This window comes from Cinclus cinclus, chromosome 6, assembly GCF_963662255.1.
Source record: "Cinclus cinclus chromosome 6, bCinCin1.1, whole genome shotgun sequence".
Classification (NCBI taxonomy): domain Eukaryota; kingdom Metazoa; phylum Chordata; class Aves; order Passeriformes; family Cinclidae; genus Cinclus; species Cinclus cinclus.
In genome coordinates this window covers 8,830,745-8,843,328 of record NC_085051.1, presented here as the reverse complement: position 1 = coordinate 8,843,328, position 12,584 = coordinate 8,830,745, and the positions used below count along the sequence as shown (strand labels likewise).

At 40.9% G+C, this 12,584-nt stretch overlaps 1 protein-coding gene across 1 annotated transcript in view; it reads left to right on the top strand.

Annotated features, from left to right (window-relative positions):
- ABTB2 (ankyrin repeat and BTB domain containing 2) overlaps positions 1–12,584 on the top strand; it is a 110,996-nt gene that overhangs the window by 5,108 nt on the left and 93,304 nt on the right. The window lies entirely within an intron of this gene.

Below are 12,584 nucleotides of genomic sequence, written 5' to 3'. Positions count from 1 at the left end.
ATTGTTTCAGAGAGAAAAAAAAAAAAACAAACAACAAAAAAAACAAACAAACAAAAAAAAAAAAAAAAAACCTCTGTCTTCTGGGTTACTTTGCCTGAATAAGGAGTTGGAAGCAGTTCTGGGGATTCCTGGGCAGGTATTTGATAACTTATGTACACATTTCCATGCTGGGTGAGCTGCATATAGCTATGATCTTATTCCAACTTTGGCTTTATTCACCTCTGGACCCCCAACCCACCTTGTGTGCTTCTACTCCTACAGAGCCAAGAGCTTGGATTTCTATCCACAAACCCACAGGGACAAATTCTTTAAGCCTAAATATTAATGCTTGTACACACTTGCTCACCTCTCCTACAAAAAACAAACCACCAGGTGCATATCTGCAGATGTTTGTGTTTGTAATTGTGTATCTTATGTTGAAGTACAGAGCAAGTAAGGCTTAACCTGCCTATTTTTTCCACTTTACTGGGTGTCCATATATATATTTATATTAGTTATAGTAAAGGAAAATTAATGATGTAATGATGCTGTCTTTAATTAATCCTTCACATTGCTGATATTGCCCCATGGCAATAAAATTCATGTCTGTTCAATAAAATTGGTTAAGAACAAGTGCTGAAATCCCTCTGTCTATAACTACCAGCAGCAAATGCTGCTGATGTTTATAAATTTTTAGTGGAATCAGTGTCGGTGGCAACTTAACCCTGTGAAAGAGAGGAGTTGTTTCTCTTGGAGAGAAAACTCTGTGACCTTTTTTTGTCAAAGCTGAGTTGAACTGAACAAATATTGTTGGGGTCAGGACAGAGTTTTATCTGTAAGTGACAACGGAGTTCTGGTGTTTGGTTCATTGATTAATTGATTTTCCAGGTGAAAAATAAAGCTGGTTTAGCACGAAGATTCGCAGTGAACACCTGTGCAATATCTGGGGTGCTATTACATGTTATTTTGTGTGTCTGTGTCAGCAGAAAATGAGGAATGAGCTCTGAGTGTTAACATTATTAATAATAAAATGCAGTGTATTTGATGTACATGTCTTCTGATACTGGAGTACCTGGATTTAAATTGGAGATCCTGCAGCTGATTTTGCTGAACTGAGCCACCAGAGTGGGGTTTTTGTTCCTCATGTACCCCATTTAATTTCTTATGTGATTTGAAACCACAACTCACCTGATCAAGTGAGAGTTGCTGGTTGCCAATCAACTTCCATAAGTTTATATGTAGTTTATATATAGGAACACATAAATTCTATAGTCCATAAACTATGGATGTCATATATATGGGTTTTTTTTTCTGTTTTGATATCTTAATCCTCCCTAATTTGGGGTTATTCCAAAACTAACTCCAGTAGTAACAAAGGGTAGTGGTGAATTTTGAATAAATTTTGTTTTGATAATGGGGTTGAGATGAAACATGTTTTTACACTGAAAAATCTTGTTTGGGTAGTAATGTTATTGCAATTTCTTCATGCTGTAATAATTTGTTTCTGCTGATATACATCATGTGATTCAGTTATTCCAGTTAATGGTCCATTTAGAGCTTTCTTCATCTGTTTGATTTTTCTGTCCCTTTCCCCAGCTTGGTTTTGTAATGGATGGGTCTGCAGCAACTCAAAGGAAATGTTTCAATTTATGAAGTCCTCTGTTGCAGGAAACATAAGTAAAGTGCTGGAAACATTTACAGTAAACAATTCCAAGGTGCAGAGGAGGATGGGTGAGGACTCAAACACTTAATTAAGTTCAGAGAGAGCTGAAGCTTCAAAGTGCCTGCTTGCACTTGGGAGCTTAAACCCAAAATCTTGGTGCTGAAGTAGAAGTAAGTTGTTAAAAACTCATTTTACAGCAATGCAAGAAAATTGAGTCAGGCCAGAAGTGGTATTATTGTGATCTTCACTGAATTAGCTTGTTGTCCTTCCTTGAAGGCTAATGCGCTTTACATTTTACTTTTTCTTGAGCAATTTGTCAGTTGTGCCAGCAGAATTCAATAGAAGAGAAACAGAGGCTTGTAAACACAATAAACCCACTGGATGCTCTGCAGTGTCCAGTTAATCTTTCAGCTGTGTAATTCTCCTGAATGTTTGGAAACAAGATGAAAATAATGCTCCATTTACATTTGAACTCTCACTTTGCATTTTGTCAGGGCTGAGCTTCGCAAGTCAGTGTATGTGGTCCTTATTTATAAACATTTCCCAGTGTTGGAGGCTCAGGATTTTGCAAACTTGACATTAAGGAAAACCTCTCTCCCTGATGAAGTTATGCCCCACCAGTAGACAGCAGGAGGAAATGTCCATTTGCACATGCTGAACTATGAGAATTCAGGCTGATGAACAAAAGGATAAAACCAATAATTTCTGGTGCTCCTCTTGTTTTAATGGGATTGATTTACGTGGTATTTTCAACATAAGTGCCTAACATGACATTTGATTAAATCCAAATAAGCCTGAGGCAGCAGTAAGTCTAGGACAGTGGTGGCTTTGTGCTTTCTTCATTTATAAATTTGGGCCAAAGTACTTTAACAGAACTCTTGATTCTTTTCTGTATGGAAGAGCAGCTATATTAAAAAAAAAAAAAAACAAGGCAAAGAAAACCCCCCACAAATGTGTGTGTGTGTGTATATGTATATATATATATCTAAAACTGGTGGACCTTGTTGAGAGTGTAGTCAACTTAAGGGTTCCAAGTTGTGGCTTTTTTTAAGGAATACCAGGTTGGAAAGGACCTGAAGGATCGCCTTGCAACCATATGAGTGAGGAGAGCCTTTGGAGTGGAGTTGTCTTGTTTGCATCACAGGACTTGTCCCAAGAAAGCAGCAATAGAAAGAGGAAAGGTTTGTTCCTTTCACCCCCAACACATCCAGACTTGCCCTTGGGTCACAAGCCAGGCAGGATCTGTGAGCTCAGCCTGGTCCTTGGGAAGGGTTTGGATCCAGCAGATGACCTGGTGAGCTTGGGAAGGCAGAGAGGAGAGGCCAGTGATAGGCAGGGCAAGGCTGAGGTGTTTTTGTCAACCCCTAATTAATCCCTAATTCAAGTGTCTGCCTGCAGCCTGCCAGGGTGGTGGCTGCACTTCTGTGAGCCTGGGAGATGTGGGATAGAATTAATAGTGTGGAATTAACTTCAGAGTAAAGGGGATGATGTGACTGCTGTGCTCTTCAGGAGGGGACACTTAAGGATTAAAGTTAAATGGAATTCTGAGCTATGAAATCCTTGTCTGTTCAAACCTACTTGTTATGTGGTGCTTGCAGGTGAGAGCCCCTTAGAATTGTAAACTTCTTCCTCCTCATCTGCTCAAAACCTGCTCCTTAATTCTGATTCCTAGTCCAGTTGATGCTGTTTGAGGTGCTCCTGTATGGGGCAGTAGTTTGGATTGCTCTTCGCTGTGATTTCACATGAAGCATTTCTCTGGAATTGCCCCCTAGCAGAGCTGAGGTGCTGGGCTGCAACCTGGGAGCATCATTAAATCAGGTTTCAGGGATGGTTTGGTGCTCTTTGTGTGGCTTTGACCCAGACACTCCGAGGTCAGTTGTACACCTGAGCACTTGTCAGGCTCGTTCTGGTTGTTTAATTATTACACCTGGACCATCTCTTTCTTAAAACATGCTTGATGTTCGCATCATGTTGTACTTGACCTGCTTCTAGTCTGAATTGAGCGAAATGCCAGAGCAATCTGTCATGAAGCTGCATTTGGCTCTCCCTGTCCAACAATTAAAAAGCCTGGACATAAGCAGAAAGAAGAAAAAGGAAAATGTGCTTAAACAATTCCTGTAGTTTTTGTGTAGTGACACTAAAATGCTTGAGATGATGAAGAGTGTTTGTGGTATAATCCTGGGACAAAGAATTGAAGCCAAATAAACATTTCAGAGCAGCTTTTCAGTTTGTGGATGTAGATTTATAACAACTGATAAATTTGCTGTGGGGCTGTGCAAGATCAAAGTAAAAGCTGTTTATGATATTTTGGGGATGAGAGGAAAGGAACACTACAGAAGATGTAATCTGCTTGTCCCTTTCTTCAGTGTTTATAGCATCACAGTCCATGTTGGATACTTCTGTCGCTTCAATTTCTATCCCAATCTGGAGTCTGTTGCCTGGGACCTGGAGAATAAAGAAGAAAATACAACTCTGTTTATGCTGGGACTTATACATTAGAAAGATAAGCATGCAGAGGCATGATTATCTATTTTTTTTTTAATCCTATATAGCTCTGGATTTTTTCCTGATTAATTCAAAGATGACAGTGAATACATTTTCTTCTAATATTTACATTTTATTGTTTGTGAATAAAGCACACTACTCTTGGAGCTGAAGGACGAGAGCTGAATATTGGCAGATGGTTAAAGTAGGGAATTAGGTCAGTTTTGCCTCATATTTATTGTTCAGACTGTTTGGGGTTTTGATGTTTTACTAAAATTTAGTGGAAGTCAGTTTCTTGTTTTGTTTAAGTGACTGCTCAGTACTCCAGGCACCACTGACTCATGTCAGGTGAGAGCAAAAACCAGGGTTTTGAGCTGCATTTAGGCAGTTCACTCATCTTTATCTTTGATTCCTCTTACAAATAGTTGTGAGGCTCCTTTTTATTTCTTTTCCCAGTTTTTGTGCAATTTCCTGAGATAACACCACAGGCCTAACCAAAACCTTAGGGATGGGTGTTCGCTGTAATAATATGAGATAACATATAATGAAATGTATTTCCTCTGTGGGGGTGGATGTAAGTTCTCTTTAATTGCACACTGGATTTCTGCTCTTTGCTTGAATGTTATCTTCATTCCAGCCCCCCACCCGCTTTTGTGCTCAGCTTGCACTGGGGACTTTGTTTAGTCTAGAGATCATAAAAATTTCTCATGAGCTGCATTGATACCGTTTTATTACAATCTTAGCGTGCTCCCTTGTACCTTTAAGGTGTTAAATCAATTTTATAATGCATCTGTGGATATTTGCACTGTAGGGACAGTTGGACTTGGAGGGAAGAAGGTGAAAAACTATAATGGCAGTAACCAATTTGTAATCTTTACTGTTGTTTTCAGTAAGCTATCTCATTCTATTGTTGATGTATAAAGACTTTTAAAAGCTTTTTTGTTTCCCCCACAGGAAGTGTTATGAAAATTTCTGTTATGCTTTGTCAGCATATGTTGAAAGTTTGGCTTGAATGAGTATCATTTTTGGTCAAACTGAATGAAGATCAGGAGATTAGTCAGAGTTGTTGTCAATGACTTGCTACTGAAAGAAGCTCAGAGTCCATGTGGGGAGTGCTGCTTACCTCAAAGTTTAACCTTGCTGCACCTGAAGGAATAACTTCCACTTGATTAAATGGGTACTTGATCAGTTTTTGCTTATCAGAAAAGACTGGGTTCTTTCTGAAGCAGTTGCCTGGGTTCAAAGTGGCTTAGATTGAGGCCACGTGTTTGTCAGAGGTGGTTTTGTTTTAGTACTTTGTAATAAACTTAAGGGATTTACACCTTGAGGTGGGAGAAGCTTTGGCTTTGGTGACCGTTCCTTCCATGGAAAACCTGGATAGGGGGATTTAAAGCATCTGTGCCCTGAGGTAGTTTTTTGGCCGTGCTGGTGAGTGCCATGTGGGTGACTGGTGTGTTTTTGTTAATAGTATTCCTTTGAAAAAGTGTGTCCATTCTCCAGCTCCCTTCTCTAAAGTCAATGCCAGAAGCAGAGTCTCTTACTAAAGCCACTCAAGGAAGATTCATGCTCAACACTTCTCCATGGAAAGCAACCTTGGGATTGTTTCTGGCACTTTTTCCCTGTGTGTGTAATTCTATGGCTCGTGTTTTTGTAGCAGACATGGGGAAATGCAGCTTTCACCCTAAGTTATTTTGTGGGATGATGTATGTGCTGCACATCCATAGATTTGGGGAGGGGGCTGTCTAGCTTTGCTTTCTGACAGTTGAGGTGACCTGTGACCTGCTGGAATTGAGTGATAAAACTCTGTGCGTTTTCTTGTACCTCCACAGCAGTTCTGGAATACTCAAAATTCTCCTGTTATAGTGTGATGATGTATATGCAAGGCTGTGTGATTGTGGTTTTTCACGTTCACTGCAAAAGGCCAGAGCTCCCCTAAGGGAAGCACAATTTATAAATGAAAGTGAATATAACTTATTAGCGTGCAGGTAACCCTTGCCACACAGCCATGACTTGGATAATTCTGAAGTTACGGCAGAAGATACCGAGCTGGCACGGGGCATTTGGCCTTGTACCATCTGCAAAGCCCACACTTCAATTTTCTGCTGTTGCCATGGGCTGCAGACTCAGACAGGAAATCATGGTAGGATGGGAAAGGGTCCAAAATACACACAGCCGGTATAAGGTTTGCAGTTAAAAGAGTTTCAGAGAACAGCCTATCTGTTCTGCTCACCAGGCAGGGAGAAGTAAAGCTGCCCCGCGTGCGCCCGCGCCCTTTAAATGTCTTTTTATGTTTTATGCGCTCATTTTTTTAAAGCTTGAATTTTTTCCACCTAAAGTAAGCTGCATAAGTTCAAATGATCCGTTTATATACGAGGGGCCCGATTCAGCCCTCGCTTAGTTGGTCGTGCTGGGCTGAAAGCAGAGGAGGGAGGAATGGGCACATGGAGCTTGGGGTACATTAGGCAGAAGAGCAGCCCCTGCCTCCCCCTCCCACCGACTCATTTTGGGGGGTTAGTTCTGTTTTCAGGGATCAAGGCCTGGGTTCTGTGGCTATGGGAGGATGTGTGTGTACGGCCCATGGAGTGACAGGGGCTGCAGAAGGTGTTTGGTTAGTGGAGCTGAGTCGCTTTCTAGCCCTGGCTAGATCACAGGGGTCAGAGTTATTAATGCATTTTCCTTGAGCTGTAGGTTAAAATAGGGAATACTGGAGTGACTTGCTTTGGAGAGCGAACAGTTTTCTTATCTGCTTATGCGAGATAAGCACAATAATCTGTGTGTAATGAACTGCACAGTCTGCAGAGCTTCCAAGTGTGTCTGAGGAGTAGTGCAGGACTGGTCAGCTTATGCTGCCTTGACAGATAGGGAGAGAGGATAATTTCTCCAGCAGTTCCTAATTTAATTTTAGTAAAGGAGATGTTCCTTAACTAAAATTTGCAGCAAATCCACACTGAGCCTCATGCTTGGGAGGCATTCTGGACAGACAGAACAGGAGCTAAGCAAACTTCTTGTGATGAAAACCTGCTTTAAAACTTTCTCTCCCAGGCCCATCTGTGGTTTTTAATTCTGACTGAAGGGAGCCATATAACAGGGTGGCTTGTTCTCTGGGCATTTTCCAATTTGGCTTGTGTATGTCATGCCTGTCCAGCTGCTTGAAAGAATGGAGCTGTGAACAGGAGTAAGGTGAAGTCTATGTGTTATACTGCCAAATATTGCTGGATGTCCTGGTGATATATCTGTCAAGAATGAGACTGGAGCTACCAATTAATTCATTAGAAATTAAAAACTTCAGTAGGGTTTAACCCTGGGTCTGGGATCAGTGTCTGAGGCAGTTTCTTTCATGACCCTCTATCTTCCAGTAACTGCTGCTTTTTTTATGTGCAATATATTGTCAGAAAGATTTGCTGCTTTTCCTTTTTGATTTTATTTAAATCTGACGGGAGATAGCGTTCAAATGGCAGACTGTCTCAGCCAAGCCATCTGCCTGAGCCCTCAGCAGCGCATTGTATTCCTGAAAGAAGCATTCTAGTGAAACATCCCAATTCTGAAAACTTTGAGCTGATTCTACATTAAAAGAAGTGATCCAAAAAGCTGCTGGTGATTTACATGTGAACACTGCCAAGTATTTCTCTGATGAGAGTGCATAACAAAGGAGTGCTTGAGTGGTTGAGTAAGGCTGATTGGAACAATCTGTTGTGGGCTACAGCTCTTTCTGATACTCCACAATGGTGAGAAGCTACTGTCACTTGTATTTTCAATCTGTATTTTGCTTAGAGTTACGAGATCTTTTGTTGTCAGGTCCCTTGAGCCAGTTGTGGGGAGGGGGAGACAATATTTCTTGCTTTAAAATATTCATGGAGCTTGCATGGGCTGGCTTCAGCTGACTTTGTCACCCAGAGTGATTTCTAGAAGACAGAGAAGTTGTATTTGATTCGTCTCAATTAGGGCTTGATAGACACATTCTAATTTGACTTCTGGGTCTGAATATGGATCTGCATTAATAATCAACTGCTCTCCTAACCTTGCTTTTTGTTCTCAGCTGTTACTGGGGTGTTTGCTCAGGGAATAGCTGGAAAAATGTGTAGTATTTGTTGTGTGGGACTGGTTCATCTGAGGACACTTTTCTGTTGTTCAGGGACAGCAGGTTATATTCTGGACTTGTTCTGTGATGAACAGCACGAGCTTTAGGAGACTCGTGTGGGAGTGATTTCTACTTCATTTTTGTGATTTGCTGTTGAAATGAGGCAGGTCATAGAAAGCAGCTGCTTATTTTGGAACAAAATCAGCATAACACGTTAAAGAACTCATTAATCACTTAGCTTGACCTTCATTTGTTATTAAAAAAACCTTACTGCATCTCTTGTACATTCTGAAATGCCAGGGATCCTAAGACATATGTCATCTATTCAGATCTACAGGTTAAGAGCATCAAATAGAGGTATAATAGGGAGTAAAACCAAAAGAGGTTCCTGTTGAAGTACTGGCTCTCCTTGTACTCATTTTTAGGGGTGGAAGGTGCCTATATAAATACCTGCGCAAAGAGCTGCTATGAACTCTCCACTTGTATAATTTTTTGTCCTGAGATAGTGGCTTCTTCTCTTTGTTCAGTTTTGCTAAGACAAAAGCCTTCACTTTCCTAAAAATCTTTCCGTAAATTAACCAGCTTCTGCATCTCCTCTCCTCTGGAAAATCCCAGTGCTTATTTTACAGCAGGACTTTTTCTGTAGTTAAACCCCTGAGTTCCTTGGGGATGTCTTTCTTACATATCCCCTGTGTAGTCCTAATGGTATGAGAAGAGCTTACTACATTATAATCATAATAATTTGTTACAGAGTTGGGTTTTTTTGAGGAGTGTGAGTAAATGGATCAACCATTAAAACCTAGATTAGTTTTGAGAAAAAGGGATTGGTAGATTTGGTCAGAAACCTGCTCTGTAATTGACTAATAATACAATTGTCTATTTCTGCAAGCCAAAATGGGATCATAACCATGGGATCAAGCTTCTATTCAGCTTTTAAGGAGGGTACTCAAGCAGTATTTTCATTTTATTGGGAGGGTACAGTCAGGTTTGTGTGGTCGTTAATATATAGGAGTTCATAAAACTGGCAGCCTTAATTGGATATAAGGGTTAGTAAAGCATGAGGTGAACCAGAATGAGATCTCTTGGGGTCTGAGTTGTGCCTCCTCTTAAAATACGCATGGCTTGGCACAGTGAGTAGCTGGGGCTGGGAGCAGCGTAGTATTAATTTTGTTTGAATAATGGCATTCATGTGCCTATGCTAATGAGTGTGTTCTGCTGCCCGTTCTGCAGAGTGTGGACTGGACTCTGAGCTTATTTCACATCTCTAGTGCTTATTTCACATCCTTAATGGCTTCCTCCTGCAACAGAGCCTGTCTTGATTCCCAGTGATGTAATGGATCAGAACCTGACCTTGCTGCATTGCTTTTCCCACAACTTGTTGTGCAGGAATCACACAGCTGTTCACTGATTATTATTTTTTTTTTTTCCAATTGGCTTCTTTGGGATACATTATTCTTTGGCCTTAACTTCCTAATGTAAGTCATCAGCCCCTCTTTGGTAGCAGCATTCAGGCAGTGCAGACAGTGGTGTTGAAGGCTTTAAGTATTGCTGAAGTGTTTGGGTCTGCTCAAAATGTTGAATGAATATTAGGTTTATTTTTATTGGTGGGGAGTTATGAGCTTCCTTTGCCTCTCTCTTTTCCTCAGTTTATGACAAACTAAGACAAAAGCAGCATTTAATAAAGGAGCAAGGTGTTTCAAATAGAAATATCTGGTAGGCTTTTTTCCCAGTAATGTCTTGGATATGTGCTCTGTTACATTCAGCATCAGGGAAGTTGCAGTTCAGTGTGTTTTAGGGTTTATTTGTGTTTTTTGGGGGGATTTTTCAAGTACTTTTGATTGATTCATTGTGAAAGTATAATGAGCTGATGAATTAAACCCAAGAAGTAGTGGGAAGAGGAATAGAAATTAATACTTTGCAAGCTGGAAATCTCAGCTGCAGTGCAGCTTAGAATCATTGAAATGGTGGTTAGAATTTGCTCCTGGAGGTTGTTCAGTCCACTTACACTTCTGGTTGGACTCCTCCAGAACTAGATGAGCTGAGTGATGGCTTTGCATCTCTAAATCTGGGAAACACCCCTGTAGTAGATGCCACAGTCTCACTGAGCAACCTGCTCTCTTTTTTTAGTGAAGCAGTTTCTCCTGATATCCAGCATGAGGCTCTGAAGTCTCTGATTGTGCCAGTGCCCATCATGGGCTGCTTCTGAGAAGAATTTGACTCCATAAATTTTGTAGCCACCCTTCAGATAGTTGTAGGTGCTTTTTAAATTGGCCTTAAGTGTCCTCAAAGCCAGACTCTACAAGCCCAGCTCCTGTACCCTCACCATTTCCAGGCAGAGACCATCTGGTCTCTCTGCAGTTCATCCACATCCCACTTGAAGTGGGGAGCCTAAAACGGTGTTCCCCATAAACCTGCTGAGGCTGCTCATGAAGGGATTGAGCAAGCTGGACCTCAGGACCAGCTGCTGTTCTCTGATCATTATCATTGCATTATATTGTGTGCTTTGCTCTCATCTGTGCCTCACCTGGAGTGCAGGAGACTTTGCAGGTTGGAAAGTGCTGCTGAATTGTGTGGTTGAGGCTGTGATTTTGTGAGGTGGAAAAAGAGAAGTTTCAAATGTAGAATTTTCATTCTGTCAGAGCACGAAATTCAGAGAGTCCTTTGGAGTTTCCATAGAGAAATAACTTCATTTCATGACTGGGGTGCTTGCTGCCACAACCAGGGGTTGTTGAGTTCCTTTGTACCCATTGGTACAGTAAAAAATATTTCTGATGTTTAAAAAACCCAAAATGAAACAAAAATTCAAAAGCCACCGCATCTCCAAACCACCAAAAACTCCAGCAAAATCAAACCAACAAAAATCCTTCAAAGTTTTCTGTCTGGCAATTGAATGGGTTTTTTGTTTGTTTGGTTTTTTTGGTGTTTTTTTTTTTTTTTGCTAACTCACCTGAGTTACAGCTATTGCAGTGTCTGAGAATATCAGTGTTTTCACTGTCCAGACACCTTCAAAACCTAGGGTTTAAAGTCTGGCTGTGAGTCTGCTTCTGCCTGAGATCTGGTCTCAGGTTTCAGTGCTTGTTTTCTTTCTCCTTTCCTTTCCTTTCCTTTCCTGTCCCCCCCCAACCAGAGTTGAAGGCACAACCTGCCTGATGATTTGATGATTTTAAGCTTAGAAGATGGGAAAGAAGGTTACAGCAGACTATTTTGTAATTCTTCATCACTGGCTGTATTTTCTAAATTTATAGTCACTTACATGAATGCTGCCTCCATGTACTTGGAGAATTGAGGCACTCTGTGCAACTGGAGATGTGAGAAGCAAATATTTTGGTTTCTCTACCCGCTGCATTGTGGAGCTTTCACAAAAGCCAAAGGCTCATTGAACATTTCTGTGGAAAAATGTGGCTCTAAATACTGCTTGCCCAGGAAAACAGGTATGGGATTATGTTTTAGCCTTACATAACCCTTAAAAACATAACGTCACTACCAAAAATTACAGACCAATGATATAAAAGCAAGCAGTTGGAGAGGAGTTTTTACCAATTAAAATAGCAATGCTGGTGATGGTGCAAGTTTCAGTGTAGCCACACTGCTTTTCTTCCAACTTTCATTTATTTTGCTTCTAGGGTTATAAACTTTAGGAGAGAGGGGGGGCATGGAGACCTTGACACTGAAAGTTACTCTGTCTTAACTTGTTCTGCTCTTGAACAAAGCTCCTAAATCTTGAGCTTTTGAAGTAATTGGTAAAAATAACTGATAAAGAGTTGTAACTTTCTCTCCTGTGGAAATGTTGAGCTTGTGCTGAATCCTTCCTTGAAGAGGCTGGATCCCATTAGCCAGCAGTGCCATTCCTGGGTGCAGGGCTCCCTCAGAGGAATGGAAAACGATGGAAAAAGAGTAGAGACTTCTTTTTGGCATAATTAAAAACTCTGGAAGAAATGTCAGCTGAGATAATGCTGACTAATGAGGTATGGACTGTAAATATTGGTATATCCCAGGAAAAAAGGTGTCCTCCTGTCTGGAGCAGTGGAACTAAATTGGGTTTGGTAGTAGCAGGAGGGAGCTTGCTCCCTACACACAGATTCACGTCTGCCTTGCTCTAATTGAAGTAAACCCCCTGTGAAATTGCTACTCAGAAATGACCTCACCAAGGCTGTTTGCTCAAGCTCTTGGCAATCGGTTTTGAATACTTAATGCAGTAGCCAGAAAGCAGCAAAAAACCCCCCATGTTCCAGAGAATGAGTGAGGTGGTGGTGTTGTCCATTACGCCAAAATGCTCTGTAATTCCTCTCTGCTTTTAGTTGAAAAAGAGAATTAAAATGGTGTTTTAATGTTGCATTTATTAGTTACACCCTGCCATGTGAAATACAAAGAAATGGCTCT